Genomic DNA, 14,459 nt, shown 5'->3' with positions numbered 1-14,459 from the left:
AATTGGTGCGTAGAAAAAAAATAAATGTTTGTTGTTTCTCAAACGTTCTGCGAAGCTCGCGAATGACGAGTATGCGTTCTCCAAAAAGGAACGTCCGCATGTAAAATTCACGAGAACGTGAAATGTAAAAAGCGTTTTTGCTCGTACACACGCACTCGCGTCGCTCTTTCCCCGGCGAAATCGTCGCGGCAAATTATCAATTTTTCAAAACGCGCGCGCTCGCCGCCAACGTCGTGAATAATAACGTTTAAGCCTCATCGATCGACGCCAGGGCGTCACGCCAAAGCCCTGTTTTTCAAAAACACACGGCCCGCGCATAAATACATAATCCCCCTGCGTGCGCAAAAGGAGGATCAGAGCGCGCGCGGGGATAGAGGAAAGCGCGAGCTGCGGAGCCGTAATCAATGGGTTTCCGAGGAAAGCGTCGCGTAATTGGCGATTTTTTTTGCATGCGACACTGTACATGGCCGGCCTCGTGTAATTTTCAGTCGGCCTCTGCAGTGTGTGCCATCCAGAGTCGCGTAAAAAATACCGCTATAATGGTGTAGCTTTGTCTCCGTCGTGTCGCGGCAGAGCATTTTACCGCTGACGCGACAGAGAGAGGAACGACAGTTTTAACGCAGTAGTCACACGCGCGGGACACAAAGTGCTGAGTATCAGTCACGCTGTGGGTTTCAGTACACCGCCGCTGCTTTCCTTGCGCGAAAACAAAGCCCTTTCGGTGGAAATCGTTTTACTTCATCGCGCTCGAGCTTATCTCCGACGATCAGCAGCGCCGATACGCCGAGCTGTCGTGAATTTTATCGCTCGCTCTCACACCCTTCGAGCGAGTTGATATTTTTTCGCGCAACTGTCGGGGCGGCTCTTCGCGGAAGTTGCAGCGCCGCAAATAGCCGACGGCGCATATAACGCGTAGCTTATTTCTGTGTCTCCGCGCAGTATTTTCGTTGTCGATCGATTCAGCAGCAGCACCGCCGGCAAAGGTAGATTACTGCGCTCTCTCGTGCGCGCGAGCTTTTACCAGGCAGAAGTTCCGTGTATAGTAGGTGCGCGCGAGTATATATACCTACATGCATTTATGGATGTAGACGCCGTGAAGAGAAAGGGCGAAAAGCAAAATTAATCTTGCGTGAAATAATGCGCGCGGTATGAAATTCCCGAGTTTTTTCCCGTCTCCTGCGCTTAAGAGAGACGCATAGATTGTGGTAATAACGTTATAAATTCAAGCGTCGAGTCTCTCTCTCTCTCTCTCTCTCTCTCTCTCTCTCTCTCTCTCGTAAATGGCGTCGTTCGCTCAATTGCCCGTATCCAAACCGAGAGCTTTTTATAGGGATACGCACTGCACGCGCGTCGCATGTACGTATAAGCGAGCGGATGTAACGCGATATATAGCGCGCAGACTGAAAGAATCCCATGAAAACCCATCGGACAGTTAAGTTGGAGTATCGATTGCTGCCATCCATTCCGCGAGCGAGCGCTCTCTCTCGATCGTTATAGAACAGACCAGACTCGAGGAATTTTTAAATAATGCGTCTGCAGCCTGCACAGCCTCGTCGAATGCGATGCACACGTGAGAGCTCGCTTCCGACTAAACTTAACGGCGGATATGAAAATTTACGTCGATCGCGAAACGATATCGCCGCAGCGTGCTCGTGAACGTTCTGTACTATTCCATATTCCATTTTCACGCAAACATTGAATTTAACAATCGTTTTTCTTTTCTCTCTGTTTCAGGTGAGTCTCGTCAAAAGCACAGTGGTTTATTAAAATCTCTTCCGCGCTGTGTGGTGCGCACGTGAGTTGATCAAATCGCAATAATTAGGCAACCCGCCCGCCTGAATCTAAAAACGAAACAAAGCCCCCTCTGAAAACCAAGAAAATCAGAACGCGCCGTCACGTCAATTAAAACACAGCGCAAACAACAAAGCGTCCAGCAATCGCTCGTCAACAAAATTCTCTCCTCTCCACACTATATACAGCTAACATACGCATGTGCTGCGTAAACGCAACAAACGATAGTACAGCGTTAGCGGCTTGCGCGCGACTTTCGTCCAGCCGCAATATAACGTTAATTCCGCGGACGGATTATTCCGAAAGAGCGCACGACAATAACCATTTGATTCCCGCTGACCCAGTTGCCGTTGCCGGGACGTGCCTCGCGATTCTATTCCGCGCTGCACGCGCCGGCTTAGATTGCGCCTACACGCTGGTTAGCCGCGCTATCGCGTGATTACGCCGGCGCGCGCGCGAGCAGCGACCGAGAGAATACTACCACTGTGCGCTGGCAGAGAATTTTTGAGCTTCGCTGCTGCTGCGATTATCTTTGTGTCGTCGGTTTTTTTGTCGCTCCGTGGGAAAAAAATTTTTTCGTATTTTTCTGGAGTGTCGGATATGTAGGTTACGGGAGTAATCAAGCACGATCAATATTGAATCTTCGCTCGCTCGGTGCTTTTTATATTAAAATTTCAATGCACACATCGAGCGGAGTCGAGAGCTTGAACAATACGTTTTTCAATACTCTTTCGATTTTCATGCAGCCGTTATTTTTCCATGAAAAATCGCGCGCTTTGTTGCCGGCGGTACATGAAATACAAAAAAAATACGAGAGCGTGCGAAAACAAGCGCTTCAGCGGAGCTCGGAAAAATAAATCAAATCTCCTTATGCGCGTACATCGGCGTGTAATACATAAATCCGGAGGCGTAACGAGGCCAAGTCCCATGATCGAGCGGGAATTATTCCGGCGAGCGGGAAAAAATGATTTATCCGAGAGAAAAAGAGCCCTTTATTACGCTCGAGCCGGCCGACAAAAGAAAATCCACCGAGTGTATAGTACTCACTGGGGCTTTCACGTGTATCGCCGTCCAAGGATACGGAAACATTTTATTTCGTCCGTCGTCCACTTTTTTTCCTACTCACTCGGCCGTGCGGATCGATCGTGCGAAACGAATCGGCATAAACGTCGAGGAGAGAAGCAGCACAGCCGGACCACCGGACTCCCCGTCCCTCGGTGTGCTCTCGCTCTAGGAGAGATTCGGGCATTAAATGACATTTCGGACCCTCGGCCAGTTTTGTGTCTCGTAAATACGTAATTTCGGGGAACTTGTTTCCGACCCCGTGCGCGCGCGCGCGAGTGGGTTGCAGCTTTCTCCCTTTCATATCCCGTGGGACGAGCGGCGCTGGACGAGAGTGGCAGCCAGGCACGATAGGAGCTGTACATGTGCGTCTCTTTAGAAGCTCGAAGCATTTTGCATGGCGTTTTAATTCGCTTATACTCGTCGGCCCCTTATTTTCATTACGATTAGTGCATTATGAACGAGCGGTGATTACCCGGGATTTCAATAGGAGGACGGCCGGCGACAGCGCGCGAGAGAGCCTGATGCACTGATTCGTCAAACGTTAAATGGATTTTCTGCCTCAGTCGTCGCTGGCGCTGTCGCGTTCGAATATACAATTATCGCAAAATTTATCGCGAGCCTGCAGAACGCGCTCGTTCAAGGTCTGTTTATTCCTGAATTACGAGCACCGACACGAGCCTCTACATTATGCGCGAGTTTCAATCGATGCGATGGCGTTGCACACGAGTCCCTCTTTATTTCGTGATATTTAACTTCGAGAGATCGATCGGTTCACGCTCGGCGAAGTTTTAATAAAAAAAGCAGCATCACCTCGTTCTTCCAATCTCGGAACGAGACTCTTTTTCCATATGATTTTCCCGGTCTCTTCCGCTCGAACGGCGATCACGGGACAGTCGTACACACATGGACCCGTGTGTGTTTGTGCGAGTCTATCTACGCATCCGCTGTATCTGACCGATCGCATCTCTCCGAGTTTTAATCTCGCGAGTCTATCCCCCCCCTCCGCAGACACGTGCACGAAAAAAGTTCACGAGGGTGCCGTAGCGGGACTGAGAGACCTTTTTTAATTTAAGGTCGACGTATTCTCCTTCTTCGCCCCGGAGTTTTATCAAGCTGAGTGCGTAGTGCGAGGAGAGAATTAAAGAGCCTGGGCGCGAATTGGGTCCTCCTCTCGACACCCGCGCGCGCGAGAAAAAGAGGGTGTGTAGCAGTATATGGAGCCGCTGCTCCGACGTCGTGTCCATCAGTTGAGCGCAACAAAGGCTGTCTGCCCAGAGTTCCTTTTTTTGCTCCTCCTCGGCCTTTGTTGCAGCGGCAGCGCAGCAGCAGCCCTTCGGAAAATGACGGCGGCGTCGGAAATAAAACGAAAATCAACATAATTGAAAGCTGCGCTGACTGAAAAACCGCTGGGGGGAAGGAAGTTCGGCGGCGCGGAGTATATGGGTGTACCGCGAGTTTCGAAAAGTTTCGCTTTTCCAATATAAACATTCGACTTCCGCGGCCGCCACTGCGCTCTCCATACAGTGTTGCCGCGTAATAACGTTTTGCAATTTGATGATGGAGAGAGGGAGAAAGAGCGAATAGTTTCGGGAAAAGCTGGCCCGAAACACCGCCGGTCAACGCAACTTCCAGCACGCAGGGCTGCTGCTTCTGCAGCTTGTTATTTGTCCAACAATAGTCATGCTTGCGAATTCCGGTTCTATCGCTCCGGCTTTATACACATGCGGGGTCGTGATGCATATTCTCTCGCTTCATACATATAGAGTTGGAAATAGAAAAATTGAATAATTCTCTTTGTCAGCGCGGTGGGGTCAGCGGAATATCTGGCCCGATAAATGCCGTTGGCGAAGGTTGTTATTACGACTTTGTTGACGGACAGATATAGCCGGGGCGTTTATTATTTCGGCGAGTGCGCGTGTTTTGTAAAAATTCACCGATGGATTTTCCCTCGATGCGTTGTTGTTTGCCGAAGCTACGTTATTTTTCTTTCATTTTCCAAAAGCGTGTACGCACATACAGGTACACATGCGGCGGTCTATCTAATTCTCCGATAAAGAAAGCCAACTACAGCGCAGGCATCCATAGTACGGCCGGCGCAATCGCGCGATCCGCAATAAATCATTCAGCGCAATTCCCGTCATAAAATCAGATTCCGCTCGCGCAATCACTGGCCGACTCGCTCGCTCGCTCTCTCTTCGCCATTCCATCTCCCGACCCTCATCGGAGGCAGTAAAGACAACAGGCAGCAATGGCATGTAAAATATTAATGTCCCCCGGGCCCAGCGCGGGATAGCGAGTGGTAGCGCACGTATACTACATCCAGAGCGGAAAAAAGGAAAGAAAGAAGGTCGCGGCGACGTCGTAGCAAGGACTACTACTGGACTCTCTACCTCTGCCGGCGGAGATGTGCGCCGCAGCAATAACACGTTCTTAGGAGGACGCCGGGGATGGCCGCTCGCGCGCTGGATGGTGGAGATTCCGATGTCTAGATATTCCGAGGACGGCCGGTGTATATACGGCCCGCCGCCACCGCTGTACACCACGAGGCACGTCCGGCCTCGCTGCGGCCGGGCATCGGTATGCGCCGAGGTGCCGCTGAGCTACAGTGTTGCTCCGGTATGTTGGCAGTTTGCGCGCCGCTCTATTTATCATCGTCGCAGCGCAGCTTACCTCTCCGTCCTGCATGCTGCTCCCGGTGAGCTGCTTATACACCGCCGAATTCCCGCGAATTTCGCCAAATACTCGCGACCCACATTCGCTGCTGCTCCACTTCGTCGCTTTGCATTCGGTGCGGACGAGGAGGATCGACCGGTTGGAAATCCCGTCGCTCTCGGTTCTTTTTCGAGAGACCGATGATGGGGATATAATTACGGCTGATGTTCCAGTACCGAATGCGAAGGTAACCCATTTACTAGCTGAGCACTGGGGCAGCGACAGAGTAAACACGAGTCGTCCCCGCTCAACTTCCCACGAGGTTTATGCAAGCGCGAGAGTTTTATCAACAGAGCGAGTAGTAACGTTCCCGCAGCGTCAGACACGCGCGCGACAATCGTCGTGCGACGAGGAAGCGTTTCCCCCCCGTGCCAGGCACGCGCCTCGAATTATCAGAGCCGCAGCGGCAACGCAATTAGCGACTCGCGTCACTTAATTGTGGCAAGAGACACGAAGACTCCGTGGCGCATATAATCCGGCGGCGCTATAACCCGAGAGAGCTGCCGCACGTCGTCGCAGTCGAGCTCACTCACTCCCTCGCTCTCTTTCTCTCTCTCGAAACTCTTTCAAACTGCATTTATTTCCCGAGTTAACGAGATTCCGCGCGCCTGGCAAGTGCTCCGCTCACTATATACGCCAGAAGTCGAGGGGAGATAAAGAAATTGTTCCCTGCTTATTCGGTATTTTACACTCGACTCGAGACTTCGCGCATAGCGGCTGGCTGAGACTTTCTTTTTCTCTCTCTCTCTCTCTCTCTCTCTCTCTCTCTCTCTCTCTCTCTCTCTCTCTCTCTTGAGAAAGACGGGCTGTTTAGATTCCGAGGGATAAGCTGTATCGTCGCTGCTTCGGAGTATTTAAATTTTAAATTACGGGATCGCGCGATGGCTTATCTGGAGATTACGGATCGAAATATAACGAAGATGCGAAAAACGAGTTCTTTGAATATCCCCTCGCGGACACACTGCGCGTCTCATTGATTCCATAGCTGGCTTTTGATTTTGAAAAATCATACGGAGCCGCGCTCGCACAAAGCTGCCGCAGCGACGCGAAAAAAATCTCTCTCCTATTTGTCAAAGACAGTAGCAGCTGCTGCAGCAGCAGCAGCAGTAACGTGAAAGGCTGCGTCAAAAGCGCGTGCGCCCGGAAAAGGGCTTCAAAAGCATCAAAGCTCGGGGCTCGCAGAAATGAAATAGTCCGTTCCGCCGGCAACAAAATGATCGCGCGAGGCGAACACAAAAAGCCGGAAAAAAGCGCGCAAATTCGCTCCCTGGATATCCGGCTAATTGTATCGTTCATAATTACATGCAGACGCGCGGGGCACAGCAGCAGCAGCAGCAACAACAACAACAACAACAAGGTTTCCCGCGGGGTCATTATCGCCGTTTTGCGAAACAAGCAAGTTTCTGCCAGTCGTTCGCGTAATTACACGTCGATCAAATAACTAACGAACCAAACGCGCCCTACCGCTACAGCGGTCAAGTCAACTTGTGAAGCCGCTGCTGCGCAGGTATGTACAACTTTTCTCGCGAGAATATTATAATAAGCGATAAAGCTTCGCGAGGAGCTTCGCCGTCGGCAACTTTTTACGCTTCGTGAGGAGCACGACAACAATAGGTTTTTCTTGTCTAAAAAATGCACGATTTATTATTGGGAGGAAATACTGAACAAGTTGCCTCGTAAATTATTATCGATGCATCAGCGGCGGAAGGGCTAATAGTAAAAAAGCAATTTTTCTATTTACAGCGCCGCCAAGCGGAGAGAGAGTCGGGCCGCGCTCGTATCATGAATATTTTGGGCAAATTTATTTGCAGCTCTCTCACTCGCGCTCGCGCACGTGTGCAATTTCGACGAAATTCAATTTCAACGGTCAATGTTTGTCGGGCCGAGGCATTATTTATTCAAACGGCGCAATATGCTTTCGCTAATCGATATACAAAAATAACACGTAGACGTGGCGCTGTGTCGAGCTTTTTTTCGTCTATGCGCGCATATTGCGCCAAGTGCATCACTACACAGCTATACAGATGTTAATCGCTCCGGCCGTGTGTGCAGGTTGCTAGTTCGCGTTACGTTTGCAAAATGGGTCGATAACGACGATTCGCGGGAAAACAAATAAACAGCCGTCTCGCAAATCCCCTCGATTCTTCCAAGCGTTCTCGCAGAACATACGGCGGGACTCCTCTCGAGGAGAGATATCTCCGGGCTCGTTCTCCCTCTCAGCCCGCAGAGCCACAGTACTGCAGCAAATTTATGACCGCAATGTCCATAAAGCTCATCGTAATCGTATTCATAAGCGTGCTTACACAGCGGCGCAGCACGTGTCGACGCGCGCAGGTGTCTCGTATCCTAGGAGGCTGTCTCTCTCTCTCTCTCTCTCTCTCTCTCTCTCTCTCTCTCTCTCTCTCTCTCTCTCTCTCTCTCTCTCTCTCTCTCTCTCTCTCTCTCTCTCTCTCTCTCTCTCTCTCTCTCTCTCTCTCTATCTCTACCCTCACAGCCCGCGTGTTTGGAACTCGCAGCTCGAACAAATGCCGCTACAAAGGCCGAGAACAAGAGTCGCTTTCGCGCGCGGACTTGATTGCCGCATAAATTAACCCCCGCGTGCTTAAGCTCCTTTGTACGTCCTCCCGGCTTTCCTTACCTTCAACTCCAGCTGCCGCCGTTGCTGGTACTACTACTTCGTCGGATCAATCTTCTTATATACGCGGCAACTTTGCGGGAAACAATTTACAGCTACGGCCATTACGAGAAGCGCCCGAGCTAAACGTTTACACACTCGCCAAGTGGTCTCTATCATTACTACGTGTGTAATGTATGCGAGGCGGCCGTGCAAAGTTCACTTGTTGTATAGCGCGGCGGCAAACGTCCAGGCCGTTGCTAGGTACGTGGAATGTGCCGCCGAGAGCTGGCAAATAGCCAGACGCAAGCAAGCAAGCAAGCGCGAGACCGGAGGAACCTAGTCATTGTCCGGCCTCTGGGGGTGGCTGTACGACCCTCGTTGCCGAGAGTCTTACACCGACGGGGATCTGCAGAAATTCTGAGGCTGCGCTGCCATTGCTGGCTTTTCTTTTTTCCACTCTGCGCTGTGCTCGACTTATTTTCGGAGATGCTTGGATTGGATTTTTTTACTGAATTTGCAAACGAATATTGTTAATTCAATACTCAAGTGATCGAGACAGACCAATCTCGACTTTCCATCTATGAGTAATTCATGCTCACACGAGCCGGAGTCGGAATTATGTATAATTCTTGTATAATACAACGACGAGTCAGTCACCCTGCGCGAGAATAGTACCTCAGTGGATAACCAACAATTTTACCGCAACTGAATTATTCCAGATGATCGATACTGGAGCGAGAACGAGAGAGAGAGAGAGAGAGAGAGAGAGAGAGAGAGAGAGAGAGAGAGAGAGAGAGAGAGAAAAGCTGCTCGGAGACGAGCGTTATATTCATGCGTCCTCCCTGTCACAAAAACGTCCCTCTCCCTTCGCATTATTATCCCTTCGACGTAGTTATTCCCGAGCATTATCATCATCGGAGTCAATTAGCAAAGAAGAGCGATAAGAAAGCCGGAAACAAAGCCAGCGTCCCAGTTTGATAATTACGCGCATGCTAATTTTCCGATGCGGACGACGACGACAAGAGGGGCGCTTTTTATAAACGCGAGGTAGCTACTGCTCCACGGGGAGCGTTTTGTGTCCGCTAATGACTTTCATCAGGCCGCTCGACTTTACGCGGTGCAATCGTCGCGGCCGAAATTTGTTGATTAAAATTACGGAGGCCTCGTTCAGCGGCTGATGCTGTGCGTTAATGTATGCGCGAGCCCCCGTATATGTATACATATACATATATTATAGCAGCAGCGGTCGATCGAAGGCCGAGCGCTAGCGAAAGTGATGGAAGACTCGCATGGGGATGGCAATTAGCCGGGGACGCGCTGCTGCTGCTGGCCGCAGTTCGGTTGTGTGTTTAATTAGGCGCGCGGCGCGAAAAATTTCTCGCTCGCGTGTTTTTCTGAATTTTAAATTTAACTTTCGTAATTGATGGCCTGCGGGCTGTATAATGTGTATACACAACGTCAAAGTTCCTTTCGGAAGCGGGTATATAAGCTCGGTCTCTCCAAGAAGCGGCCGCATTAATCCCAGCTAATTAAGTAATTAATCCGGTCCGTCCCTATCGAGATGAACAGCCCCGAAGTCGGTAGAGTCTTCCGAGTCGGCGAAGACGTCGTGCGCGTTTCTATACACACATAGGGCGCGACGGACCGCTGGATGTATGTCAGTTCAGTTGGGCGAAACAAGCGAACCCTTTTCACGCTGTACAACTGGCTCGCTGCTGCACACCGCCGGCAATCCGACTAACGAGCTCTCCGGCCGCTGCAGCGTATCCAGCACACCTCGTCATCCTCTCGTCGATCCGTAAACTCGGCGTCTTGTGCTTTCCTTCTCGCCTTCTCTCTCTCTCTCCCTCCGCCAAGTTCTCTTTGATTCCGGACGCTACTTTGATGTCTTGCGCAATAACAAAAGAGACCCCTCTCGACTGCGGGGTGTATATATCTCGCGCCGCGGTGTGGTCGAGTTGTCGCCGCCTTGTTACGCGAATGTATTTTGTAATTTGTCTGATTAGAGCCCGGCTAGTTCTGCTGTTTGGCTTTCATTTGGGATAGTGCTGCCCTAAGCGAGTTAAAGCAACCGATCGTTCAACAATCTCATCTTCGAACTCTGCCACGCGATATAATACATCAGAAGTGCAACTATTTTAATCGCAAAAGTTCCGAAACTTTCCAGCGCAAAAACCGGCGGCTTTTTTATCACGAGCCAACGGTGAAACGGAAAATCTGTAAAGTTGATCGGCGGCGGCACTGTGCGGCTGCAGTAGCGTATATATAACCAGCTCCCATCGGCAAAGTTGCCCAGCTTGCAGGTATATGTATCGACTGATAGGAGCTTTTATCGTTAGCCCGTACAAGTATAACGCGCTTCCAGCCGCGCGCCGAAGCTGTTTATACAAGTGCCAAGTTCTAAAGTCCATGACCATAATCCCGAAGTGGGTTAACGAAAGAGCTGCAGCGACGTTGTAACGGCGCGCACTCTCGGCATCGACGAAACACGCGTTAAGCCGCTTCAATGGCTTATCCTCCGCCCGTGTAGCTCCGTGAACATAATTTTACGCGCGGCGCGCGTGTACCGCGCCCTTCGCGAATTTATAACTGCTGCGGCTGCTTTCCGTCCTGATGGTGACCACACCACCGCGGATAGACTTAGCTGCTGCTGGCTACGCCTGTTATTACCAGCGGACTTTTACGATCTTCCGAGCCGGTAATGGCCACTTCATCATATGCGAGTTAAAGCGCCGCCAAGTTCTGCCCCTGTGTGTCTGTGTGCGAGCCGAAAATAGCTCTTTTGAGTATAACCGCGCGAGTATGGGCAACTCGTAAAAACTCGACGACGACCGGAGCTTTTTAACACGCAGCCTTACGCAGCTGATCGTTCGCAGGTATAGCTTGTTATTCCGCAAACACGAAATAATTTCTCCCCGAGATCGATCGTCCGGCGGTGTGCGCAGCATCTGGGTCAAGTGTTACACTCCGCGAGAGAAAAGCCATATAGTCACACGAGCTGAGAGCGAAAAAGTCATCGGGGATAGAGAGAGAATATAAGGACCCGGCGGTGCTGCGCAGCGTTATAACGATGCCACTCTCGAGGGCGCGAGGGCAGTTCTCAATGTTTACGCACGCGAAAGAACTACGCTAAGTGGCGAACTTTTTAAATGCTTCCCCTTCCTGCAGCGCGAGCGCGGCTATATTCCAGCAGTTCCGGCTATTCCTCGAGGAGTTGGATACTTTCGCGCGCTCGCTCGCGATATTATGGGAAATTGATGGCTTTTTATCGATGTTCAGTCGGGGACTTTAGTTTTGTTTTGTTTCGTTTCTTCTCGCTCTTATACAGACGAGTTATATACAGCAATTAAAGTCCATTCAATCTACGGCGAAAGTTTTTGTTTTCTCGCGTGAGATACATTTATTAAATATCGCGATTAGTCACCGATAACTTATTCCCCGTTTGAAATTCCACCCCTTCGTTCATATCAATTTACTTTTCGATCTCGATGCCGGAGAGAGAGACCACATGCCAGCGGCAGACGGATAGCGAGCACGTCGTACACCGCAGACGACAAATCGCGGGAAATTACCACTGGCTTTTCCCTCGCGATGGAAAATCTAAGCACCGCTGCTGCCGGCGACGTTTTCGTTGCGTGAAAGAGAAAAGTGCCGCTCGAACAAAGCCGGCTCTCGAGTTTGTCTGGAGCTACGGGCGAAGAAAGGAGAGAAGAGAGCTGTTTGCCGCGACCGTCATCGCCTCGTACGATTTCCTGTCCGCTAGACGTATTCAACACACACATACACGCCTATCTCTCTTGTGAAATTATAATGTCTTTTGTGCCGCGCGCGGAAGATTCCATCTCGCTGCGCTGTTGTATATTGACCGCTCGACTGTCGATGCGCGAAAAAAATTACGTATCGACCCTCGCCTTCCATATACACGGTGAAATTTAAATATGTATACCCTCGCGAAAATATTATTCATCCCTTTTGCCATTGGAGCTCGTCCGCGTATCTCCACTCGACGCGGCGGCGTGTACAAGGTGTATAGGAAAAAATTTCTGCCTAATTCTCGAAATCCCTCCCGCTATGTATACACACTCGACCTTTCCCAGCGCCACCCCCTCGAGACCTTATACGGCATACACCGATGCGCCCTCGCCGACGTCGGTGGTTTTATCGGCGGATTAGCATTGCTTTACATAGTTTCGAACGAGTTTGCATAGGTTTCGAGCTGCGCGTGTATGTGTATAAGCGCGTGCGCGGGCAATTCCGTCTGCTCACTTTGCAGCCCCGGAGAAATTGCGGAGGTGAGAAGAGAGAGAGAGAGAGAGAGAGAGAGAGAGAGAGAGAGAGAGAGAAAAGGAGGAACGCACACGATACTTGTTCCGCTCTTCCGTGTACATAGTTTCCGTAGTTACTGGGCCAGACGCGAACGACCGATTAAGTAGCGGAAAAGAGACGCTGCACAGCGGCAGCAGCGGGAGTATTGCTCTGCAGAGCGAGACTGGTTCTTAATTAAACGCCAGATTCGCTATGTATCTGCTCGACTGATCAAGACTTTGGAATTGATTCGCGCCGCATTTGTCTCGCTTCCAAACTCGTTGTCCTGCACTACTACAACTGCTGTACGATAGTTGTAAGTACAGTGAATCAGTTGAAAAAACACTGAAACTCTCGCCTTACGTCATCCTCGGCGAGATCCGGTCTTTTAATAGAGCGCCGAGATAAGAGCGAGTTATCAGGCTCGAGGATCGGTTACACGTATAAGCAACTTCTTCACGTGCCCGATAAATGGCACGAGTGCGCGACGCGGCGAACATTTGTACCGGGACGCGTGTAAGCGTGTAATCGCGCCAACACGAAAAGTACATTAGCCCATCGATCCTCTGCTCTGCGCGCTCACAACTCTGTTACAACACAGCGGCCGCGTCAGTGTGTATACACGCTTTACTAGGTCATCACTGGCTTTAATTTGCGCATTCGCGGAATAAAATAAAGAGCTGGAAGGCAGAGCCCGAAATTGAAAGAGTCACGCGAATCTCGAATCGCTGCCGCCGCGCGCGGGCAAAATATTACGTCCGACGTCCGAGCTCTATGGAAAGCTGCTGTATAGCGCCGATTCGTATCGCGGACAAAGGCGTCTTGAATAAACTCGCGGCGAATTATGGATGCGATCGATGATTACACAGCGAGCGGAAGAGGTGGGGGTTATTAATAAAGTAGTCGGAGAGGAAAACGATTAGCGCCGGAGCGAATAGCTCGGCTGTTGATTTCGAATAGCGCAATGCCGGCGCGCTCGCTTAATATCTGGACTAATGAGCGCAATGGACTAATAAGTATGGAGTGTAATGAGCGTATTGTTTCAGTGCCCCTGCAATTACGGAACTGGGTCACCCCCCTCCATCGTTGCCGTCTTGCAATAAAAGATCATCGATCGTACATAGATACGGCGACGTATAGCCGATTGATTGAATCAACGAATTTTATATAAGGTACCAGAAGCTCGGCCCTGTATATTTAGCTACAGTCGCTCGGCGATGCTCCGACGACGAAGAGAACATTCAACGGTAATTTTAATAACAATTCCATTCGCGGGCTATTCGCGGTATGACGTTCGATATTACTCCGGCCGATTCGTCGACTAGCCGCGAGCAATAATACAGCAGTAGTGTATCATATGAAGGTTGTACACATGCCAGAAATAAAATATCTCGCAAGAGGCTTTGTCGCTGAAAAAAAGAACAGAAATACAAACGAGAGAGTCTCTGCCTGGAATTACGTCGTTATCCCTGCACCAGCAGGTCGACCGATTATAAAAAGCTCCACTCGCGCTCGTGCTCCATTATATCCTCCGCCTTCCGTCTTGGGGGGCACAGCTGCATTTCGGATAAGAGCCAAGAAGGAGGACACAGTGTTTCAAGTGTCGCTCGCTTCGTTATCCACCTATAGTGGACGGACAGCGCCAGGAGAGAGAGAGAGAGAGAGAGAGAGAGAGAGAGAGAGAGAGAGAGACTATCGAGTTTTCTCTCGGAATACTTCGATACTCAAGCTCGACGGGTAAATTAAGACCGGGAGAGAATGAAAGTTTAATTGCATGCAGCACTCGAACCACCCTTCTCCTCTTCCTCCTCCTCCTTCTTCTCGTCGTCTCTCGCCTGAATCAACTCGTGCCTCACTGCAGTTGCTTTGAGCGTAAATCGTCGATCTCGAAAGCTCGAGTCTGGAGTGTCCGAGAAAAAAACGAGCGCTTCAGAGAGAGAGAGAGAGAGAGAGAGGGGGGGGGATAAAA

General features: G+C 50.5%; 1 protein-coding gene across 35 annotated transcripts in view; it reads left to right on the top strand.

Annotated features, from left to right (window-relative positions):
- LOC100121536 (arrest) overlaps positions 1-14,459 on the top strand; it is a 296,681-nt gene that overhangs the window by 147,549 nt on the left and 134,673 nt on the right. Inside the window, exon 5 of one of the 35 annotated variants that reach the window (XM_032596773.1) lies at positions 13,537-13,737. The exons of 33 other annotated variants lie outside the window; for them this stretch is intronic. The gene's annotated coding sequence lies outside the window, so the exon portion shown is untranslated. Of the gene's footprint in view, positions 1-6,902; positions 7,076-13,536; positions 13,738-14,459 lie in introns of those variants that run through there. One more of the 35 variants, XM_031924677.2, reaches the window with a different exon arrangement.

The sequence above is a fragment of the Nasonia vitripennis genome, chromosome 2 (assembly GCF_009193385.2).
Source record: "Nasonia vitripennis strain AsymCx chromosome 2, Nvit_psr_1.1, whole genome shotgun sequence".
Taxonomy (NCBI): domain Eukaryota; kingdom Metazoa; phylum Arthropoda; class Insecta; order Hymenoptera; family Pteromalidae; genus Nasonia; species Nasonia vitripennis.
Note: the sequence above shows the minus strand (reverse complement) of the source record. Positions and strands in the feature narration are given on the sequence as shown.